We start from the raw sequence: 8,432 nt of genomic DNA on the forward strand, positions 1-8,432 counted from the left end.
AGAAGAAGAAGAAGAAGAAGAAGAAGAAGAAGAAGAAGAAGAAGAAGAAGAAGAAGAAGAAGAAGAAGGAAACATGGGTGAAGATAGAAATTGCAGTTTCAGGTGTCAATGGAGATTAATCACTGAGGTGGACTTTCGTTTGTTCCTGTGGGACTATTTTTCTATCTTCATAATTCTGAGAAATCAGAAGATTTTTATCTGCTAATGGAGTCCTTGGGTAATGCACATGGTAAAAGCTGTCAGTTGCTACTATAAAAATGTGAAAGTTGAAGTCCATCCAGAGTTCCTTGGGAAAAGAGCCACATGATCTATCTTTGAAAATAATCAATGGTTAAAAATTCTGCAGTACAGGTCTCTTCTGACACGTGTGTAATCGCCAGGTGCTGGAATTTCCTCAATGCCACTCGTTTTGTGATGTTATTGGTTTCTTCTAATCCCACCCACCCTCACAATTGGTTGAATTCAAATGCCTCTCCTTTCGCGTTTGCCTCTTTCGCCCCATTCAGCCTGGGAGTTTGGTCTGCCTTCCCTTCACTCTTCTCTCATGATCTATCGTAATAGGTTCAAGAGGGTAGAAGCCCGATTCCAGCCTCCCTGATGCTCTGACTCACCCTCATAAAAAGTTATTGGTGTCAGCGCTGGTCTAGCAATTGCCTCTCCCCCTACAGCCCCCAAGCTTCTATAATTTCACTTCCCCCTGCTGCACTGTACAATAAACTCTAATGAGCGTTCACATTACATTGCTTCTCAAGCACCCGCTGCCATCAAGTCAAACAAGGAGAGAAAAATAACTTCCTGCCAAAAAAAAAATTAAAAAAAATCCACATGACAGGGGAGTCCTAAGCAACTGAACTAACACCACTGGAAGCATGTCACCCTTCACAGAAAGGGGACCCCCTTAAGAACCTGGAACAGAGACAGCAAGGTCTGGACTCAGGAATAAACTACTCTCAGCACATCAGAGAGAAAGAGAGGAAAGGAGGGGGAGGGGACAAGAGAGAGAGAGGGAGAGGGAGGGGAGAGAGATGGAGAGAGAGAGACAGAAGAACAAGGAAAAGGACGAGGAGGAGGAAGGAGGAAGAAGAGACAGAAAGACAGAGGAGAGAAATTGGGAGGAAATGAATGAACTAGAATGGCTTCAAATGTGTGTTACATATTTTAAGCATGTAAACAGGGATCATAATATAGGTGATATCATCACCATTTTGCAGTTCGTTTCACCTGGAGATGAACCACTATTCCTTAGCCCAAACTGTATGTTAGGGTTAAACCTAAGTGATTGTCTTAGATTGAGAGTTTGGGCTTACAAAGTTTTCTTTCTCTACTTCCTTGTGCCTTTTCTAAAGGATATAATCAAATATCTATATATACCATGCAGACACATGAATGCACAATTATTTTTTCCCCTCCTCATGTTTTTGTCCCTTTTCCTAGTTCACACTCACTTCAGTTTAAAACACAATGGAACAGTAACCACTTTTGTGCAGATAATCTCATATTTCTGGCCCGAAGCAGGAAAACAGACCATTAGGAAGCTGTGATCGCTGGACGAGTTGGGGGCACGATCTTCTTCCATGGCCACAAGGACCACCTCAGTGCTCACAAACAAGACTAAACAAGGAAGGGGGGGTGGGTGTTCATCCATGTGAAAGGTGCACAGACGTGGCAGTGTTAGAGGGAACCTGGTTAGGTGGGGCTGATTTTCAGAAGGAAAACTGGCAGATGGGTCCCCAAAAAGCTGACAGGGAAACAAGAAAGTTAAATCTGAAGAAGAGAAAGGATGAGAACTGAAAAGCATTTTGCAAGATATTATTTTATAAACTTTCTCATGATTGCTATCTTCTTTCTCATGTATGCCCTTGTCAGATAGATGATGGATGGAGGATGGATGGATGGATGGATGGATGGATGGATGGATGGATGGACGGATTGACTGACAGAGAGATAAAACAGAGATTGAGAGATAGAGTTGCTGTTTACCATCAAGTCAGAACCAACTCATAGCTGATCCTCCAATGGTTTTCAGAGGTGGTAAATTACACGAGAGGAGACTGTCCCTCTTTATTTCATAGAGCAGATAGTGATTTGAACCTCTTGTCTTTGCATCAGCAGCCCAATTCCTTAACTTCAAAGCCAGCTGAGCTCCCCTTATATGGAGCTCAGGTGGCCTAGTGGCAAGAAACTGCTGCAATCTTGAAGGCACATGGTTCAAGGCCACCAGTTGCTCTGTGAGAGAAAAGTGGACAGTCTCCTCATAATATATTAACTGCCTCCAAAAAGAACCCACCAGAGGCTCAGCTATGTGTTGGCTGTGACTCCATGGTACATAACAACAACAACAATCTATATCTATATAACTATATACATCTCGATAGATATAGATAGATAGATAGATAGATAGATAGATAGATAGAAAGATAGATGATAGATAGATAGATAGATAGATAGATAGATAGATAGATAGATGATAGATACTAGATGATTGATAGATAGGTAGATAATAGATGATAGATAAAAAATAAATGATAGATACATACATAAAAGATAGATACATAGATGATAGATGATAGATAGATAGATGATATATAGATAATAGATGATAGAGAGATAGAGATATGATAGCTAGATAGATAGAAAGATAGGTAATAGATAATAGATACATAGATACATTGATAAATAGATGATAGATACATAGATAGATAGGTAGATAGATACATAGATACATAGACAGTAGAGAGATGATAGATGATAAATAGATAGAGCTAGATACACAGACATTGATAGATATATGATAGATGATAGATAGATAGATGATAGATAGATAGATAGATAGATAGATAGATAGATAGATAGATAGATAGATAGATATAACAAAAAGGTACTAGTTATGGAAGCCAAAAATACAAGTAATTGTTTCTGGGTGTGCTCTGAACATCTAAGAACACTGTAGTCATGAGCAGTGTTGAAGACAGAGAAGAGAAAGGAGTAAATTGGAAAGTTTCTCTTGAAGACCATTTAATATATAAGAAATGAGACTTAGAGATCAACAAAGCTTGTCCATGGGCACACAGCAACAAACAGGGAAAACTAGAGCGTGAATGTAAGTTTTCTGGATCTAACTCTCGTGCTGACTGAATCAAGCTCCATTTTTTCAATTGGAAATCTCACTTAATTCTTTCCAAGCAACATCAGTAGTTTCACTGTAGAAAATCGTTCACTTAAGAAATTCTCCATTTAAAATTTCAGTGACTCCAGGACCAGCTGCTTCTTGCTGAAATCCTCGGGCATTTTCTGCGACCCCTGGACAGCTGATGGGTAATGTTCAGATACAGGTCTGCAAACAGTCTTCTGGTTTTAAGATCACACACTCTCTCTCCATCATTCAGTACTTTCTTAGAGAAGCAGTCTCCTTTTCAACCTTTTGCATTTCAAAATAATCAGTGAATGGCAGATAAAGAGGGTTCCTTTGGCAGGAAGTAAAGTCCCTTAACTTTGTGATTTATTCTTACTACCTACAGTTCCTCCCATCTCAAGAATGTCTGGAAACCTTATAGAATCCAAACTGTCTCCATGTTTCCTGGCTACTCCAGTAAGTATAGTGGTTATCTCTGACTGACTCCCACTCTACTTTCAAAAAGCCAAACCTGTGATAAGATAGAAGGCAAAACATTCTCTCCACTCGTTGTGACAGTGGTAAGAAATCTCAAGGACAGGGTTCCTTAAGTTTCCATATGGGACATCATCAACAGACTCTGACTTCTCAGGACCCAGAAGTTAATCTAAGAAGTAGGTTTCTGAATTCCATGAAGAAGTTGCCTTCAAGGACAGCCGTCATCACAACATGGGTTCCTATCTGACAATGACTTCATTACTGGCTCACGCTTTATTACTGACTCATTTTCAATAGAATGATACCCTTCATACTCATGCAGGTGGACGCCATGAACGTGACCCTGGATGCCACTGAGCCCTGTCCCATTGTTTGGCTAAGGTGGCACCACAGTGTCGAAATGTCAGCAGAAGGTAGTAGAAGGATCCATAACGCACCGTATGTGATTGATTAGAAATATTGCAACTTTGATTTGCATAAAGCAACACAAATCAAAGAAAGCCTCAGATAGTCATTTCCTCCAGAATTAGGTGAAAGTGATACACCTCACAGCTGATTAGGACAAATATGTCATAATAGACGGTGGAAAGATGAAGAAAGTAAAATTGTAGCTGTCAACAGTGGCTCTCGGGGTTGCCAGTAATAGATGTGACCAACTTAAGTTCCGATTTGTTCTTGTTATCATTGGTCAGTAGCCTAAGTTTAGTATATAGACGACGTGCTGTTCCAGACAATGTTAGTGCCTGGGTCATCCTTTCTCTGTAGAAGAAATAAACCCCAAAACCTATAATTACCACCCCCCCCCCCACACACACTCCCGCATTGTGACTGTCCACGTATTAAGCATCTTTCAAGGCCCACGTGCTGCTACCATCAAGAAGTCTCTTAAGGACTCTCTTTATCTCATCAGGAACACCTGCAGCATTCCCTGGATACATAGGGACAGCACAGAATGGTATGCGACACTTGTCACTCGCTGTACGGAGATTCTAGGAATGAAGAAACTGGACAGCAACTTGGAACCTCCTCTGCCACCTAGAATCCAGAGCTGACTTTTCATCATTGACCATCTTCTTTATTAAGTTTCTCTTCCACTCTGAGCAATATAAAAGATAATATCTCACAATCTATATTTGGGGAAAATGCTATCATGAAAGAGGTTGAACATTAATTAAATGTTGTTGTTGTTGTACGCCATCGAGTCAGAATCTAGCCATAGCTGACCCTCCAGCAAGTCTTTAGAGGCACTAAGTTGAAGGGGAGGAGACTGCCCATCCTTCTCCTGCGGGGCAGCTGGTGGATTCGAACCAAGCGCCTTTGGGATTGCAGTGCAACTTCTTAGCAGTCTATTAATAACCAGCAACTGAATAGTAATGTGTCTGAAGATATCTTTTATAGACTAAAGATGGGGTTTTTTTTCCAAACAAAAATGTAATTTATGTAGGAAACATATACCTCAATGATATAAGAATGGATATCCTTAATAATTCTAGAATTTGTAAGGTTGCATAACTATCAATTTGTCTAGAAAGAAATCCAGTATACTAATAGTTGGAAACATACTTATAGCTGGAAGTATGACCCGCTAATGCCCTGTGGTAAAGAGAAGGCATATTCTGTAAGGTAACCAGCTTCCTGAAAGTAGATTCACAGTACTTCCCGTTTTCATGGAAATTTATAATGTCTCATAGATCCCAGTGAGGTAAAAGCTACCACCTTTGCCTTATACTTCACTCTAGAGTTGATTTTGTGCCTTTCTTTTGGGAGAGGTAAATTTGAGGGTAGCAGCCACTATTTACAGTAAAAGACTGTTAGTGTTTTTCAAGGGAGCAAAATAAGAAAACGTTGTAAGTGAGGGAAGTGGTGAAAATAAGAAACAGTGTGCCTTGGGGAGCTTCTCAAAGGCATCCAGAATTGAATAGTATCCTTGAGGGAGGGGAAGTAGAATGCGAGATGAGAGTAATGAGATTTTCTTGTACCTTGTTGACTAAAAGAATAAAGGTAGTCAAATGGACTATGGTTTGCTTCAGGGGACATGCCATAACCCATACATATTTACTGGGATCTCATGTCATTCTGGATCATTGTCATGCTCTTATATACGAGTGCTGGGTTTCCTGGACGGAGCTCCGGGTAGACATGGTAACAATTTCCCAGAGCCCAGCCGCGTCTAGGATTCTGCTGCCACTGGGTTCACTGTGTGTTCGCTTGTGCAGATTAACCTGTGTCGGGGATGGGCTCATTCAGCATCATCTGTTCCACACGTTTTGCATTCTTTCGTTATCCTTCAGCATTTATTGGGGGGATTACTATGAACAAAGCAGAATGGAGATCTAAAGATGTGCAGAGTTTAGAAGAAAATTGAGGTGATCTCATGCAGTTCAAAAGAAGTTCTAAATTACTATGGCTCTATACTTATTATCACCCAGTCTTTTCAATGAATTATTGTATAAAACACAAAATACATTAACCCCCAACAAAACCCAAAAAGAACACAAATTTGTAAACTCTGAAAAATAAAAGAAGTCATGAAGTAGAGAGAAAGTGTTACTTTGAGTTAGAAGATTAAAAGGGAAGAGGGTTGTGGGAATAGAGGTAGAGGGAAAAGAGGAGAAGGGAGGGAAGATAGAGAAATTGACTGTCAATTTTGAGAAAAATATTGAGGCCAAACTTAATGGAGTGATCAGAATGACCAGGATTCCTAGGGCTGGCAAAGAAATGGAACTTGAGGAAGATGGCTGACTGACCTATGGAATTACTTACCTCACAATTGACTTAAAAAACTATTTTCCAAATTGTTCTTTCTTTGCAGTTGGTTGTGTGGAAAATTGTAAAGATGTGACTAAAACATATGAAAAGAGAGAAGAAGACTACAGATTATCAAGTGAAGGAAAAAAACCTATATTAATTAGATTTTTTTCAAGGATAACAAAATTTTTTTAGTATTATATTGTGAGTCTTTTTGAGACAGGACCATGTCGTTGTTATTAAGTGCTGTGCAGTCGACCACCATGCATAGCGATCCTTGACCCTCCCCTCTCTTGCACCGTCCTTATGACCTCAGCCACACTCAAGCCCACTGATTACAATTACCAAGTCAAATGATCTCATTGAAGGTCTTCCACTTTTTTGCTGACCGACATACCAAGCATGACATCTTTTTCAAAGGCTAGCCCAAAAGTATATGACATCAAGTTTCACCATATTTGCATCTCAGAAGATTCATAGTTACAGGTCCTCCAAGATGGATTTGCTTCTTCTTTTGGTAGCCCATGGAGTAGTCAATACTCTTCTTCAATGTTGTTGTTGTTGTTAGGTACCGTCGAGTTGTAAACGACTCATAGGAACCCTATGAATGAGAGACCTGAACCTCTTAGATAACTTTCATTATTTCTCCAAGTTCACAAAGTTGCCAGAGGCGAGCTTTTTTGGAAGTGGATGCCACTCCTGCACCCAAGCTTGTTTTAATCGGGGAGACCCACCAAACACTGTTCACCGTGCGTAACCATTATCACATTTGACACATCAGTGTCACAGTGTTTAGCATCACAGCAACCACGAGTTACCTCTGTACAAATGGACAGACCAGGGCTATACCACTTAGAAGAATGTTTGACCAAAACCAATTAAAATGGTACATAACAACAACTCTTCTTCAATATCACATTTTAATTTTTGTTATTGTTGTTATTTTTTTCATTGTTACACATTTCCTCCCCTCCCACTAGAAATCTCCACAATGCACTTTTGTTCTAGATTGTTGCCATACATATAATACCTAATTATATATTCCTTGCAGACAGTTCTTCCCCTCATCTAATCTAATGTATCTTCCACTATCCATCCACTCTTTTCCCATTTTCTCCCCAATGCTCCCATGTATTGCCTATTGTATATCAGCAGTGTTATGCAGTATTTGTCCTTTTGTGACTGAGATATTTCACTTTGCATAATGTCTTTCATCCTCTCATGTTGAATTTCATACTTTGAAAGGCAGGAATTTTCTTTTAGTCTCCTTATCCATCGTCCAACTTTCTGATATGGAGGAAGGAACTGAAAATGTATTGGCTTAGATGAGACACACCTTGGGGTTTAAACTGGCACCATTGCTCTTCAGCATTTTGGACAGGTCCTGGACAGCAGATCTTCCCAATGCAATGTACCTTTTAATTTCTTGACTGCTGAGACCATGATGGTTGATTGTGGATCAAAGCAAAATCAATCCATATTCAACTTTAATCTTTTCTCCATCTGTCATGATGTTGTGTATAGGCCCAGCAACCAAGATTTCTGTTCTCTTGATGTTTAGATGTAAGTTATACTGAGGGCTGTAGTCTTTAATCTTCTTGCGTTAAATGTTTTACGTCTTCACTTCCTGCAGTGCAGGTTGTGCTTCTGTTTAGAGAAGTTGCTGATGAATTTTCTAATACCGATGTCACAATCCTCTTCATATTATTCATATTTTCATATTATTTTCTCAGCATATAGATTGAACAGATACTGAGAAAGGATACAATACAATTCCAATGCACACAATTCATGATTTTTAAAAATTTTTTCCTTTTTTATTATTATTAATTTTAATAAGTTTACAGAGACTTTGAATTTCCATTCATTCACTATTACACTTTTCTCCTTGCCCACCCCTCCCCTCCAGTTCGCTCTTTTCTTTGCAAAGTGAAAGAAAATTTCTTTCATTGTTATACAATCCCTACCCCAAGTCCACTCCACTATGCAGCCTTTGCTCAGGACTCCTGTCATGACAATAATACCTAATCACATGTCCCTTTTAAACAGTTCTCTCCCTCATCTGTTTCAATGC

The sequence above is a fragment of the Elephantulus edwardii genome, unplaced genomic scaffold (assembly GCF_000299155.1).
Source record: "Elephantulus edwardii isolate Elephantulus edwardi_28Jun2011 unplaced genomic scaffold, EleEdw1.0 scaffold00011, whole genome shotgun sequence".
Classification (NCBI taxonomy): Eukaryota; Metazoa; Chordata; class Mammalia; order Macroscelidea; family Macroscelididae; genus Elephantulus; species Elephantulus edwardii.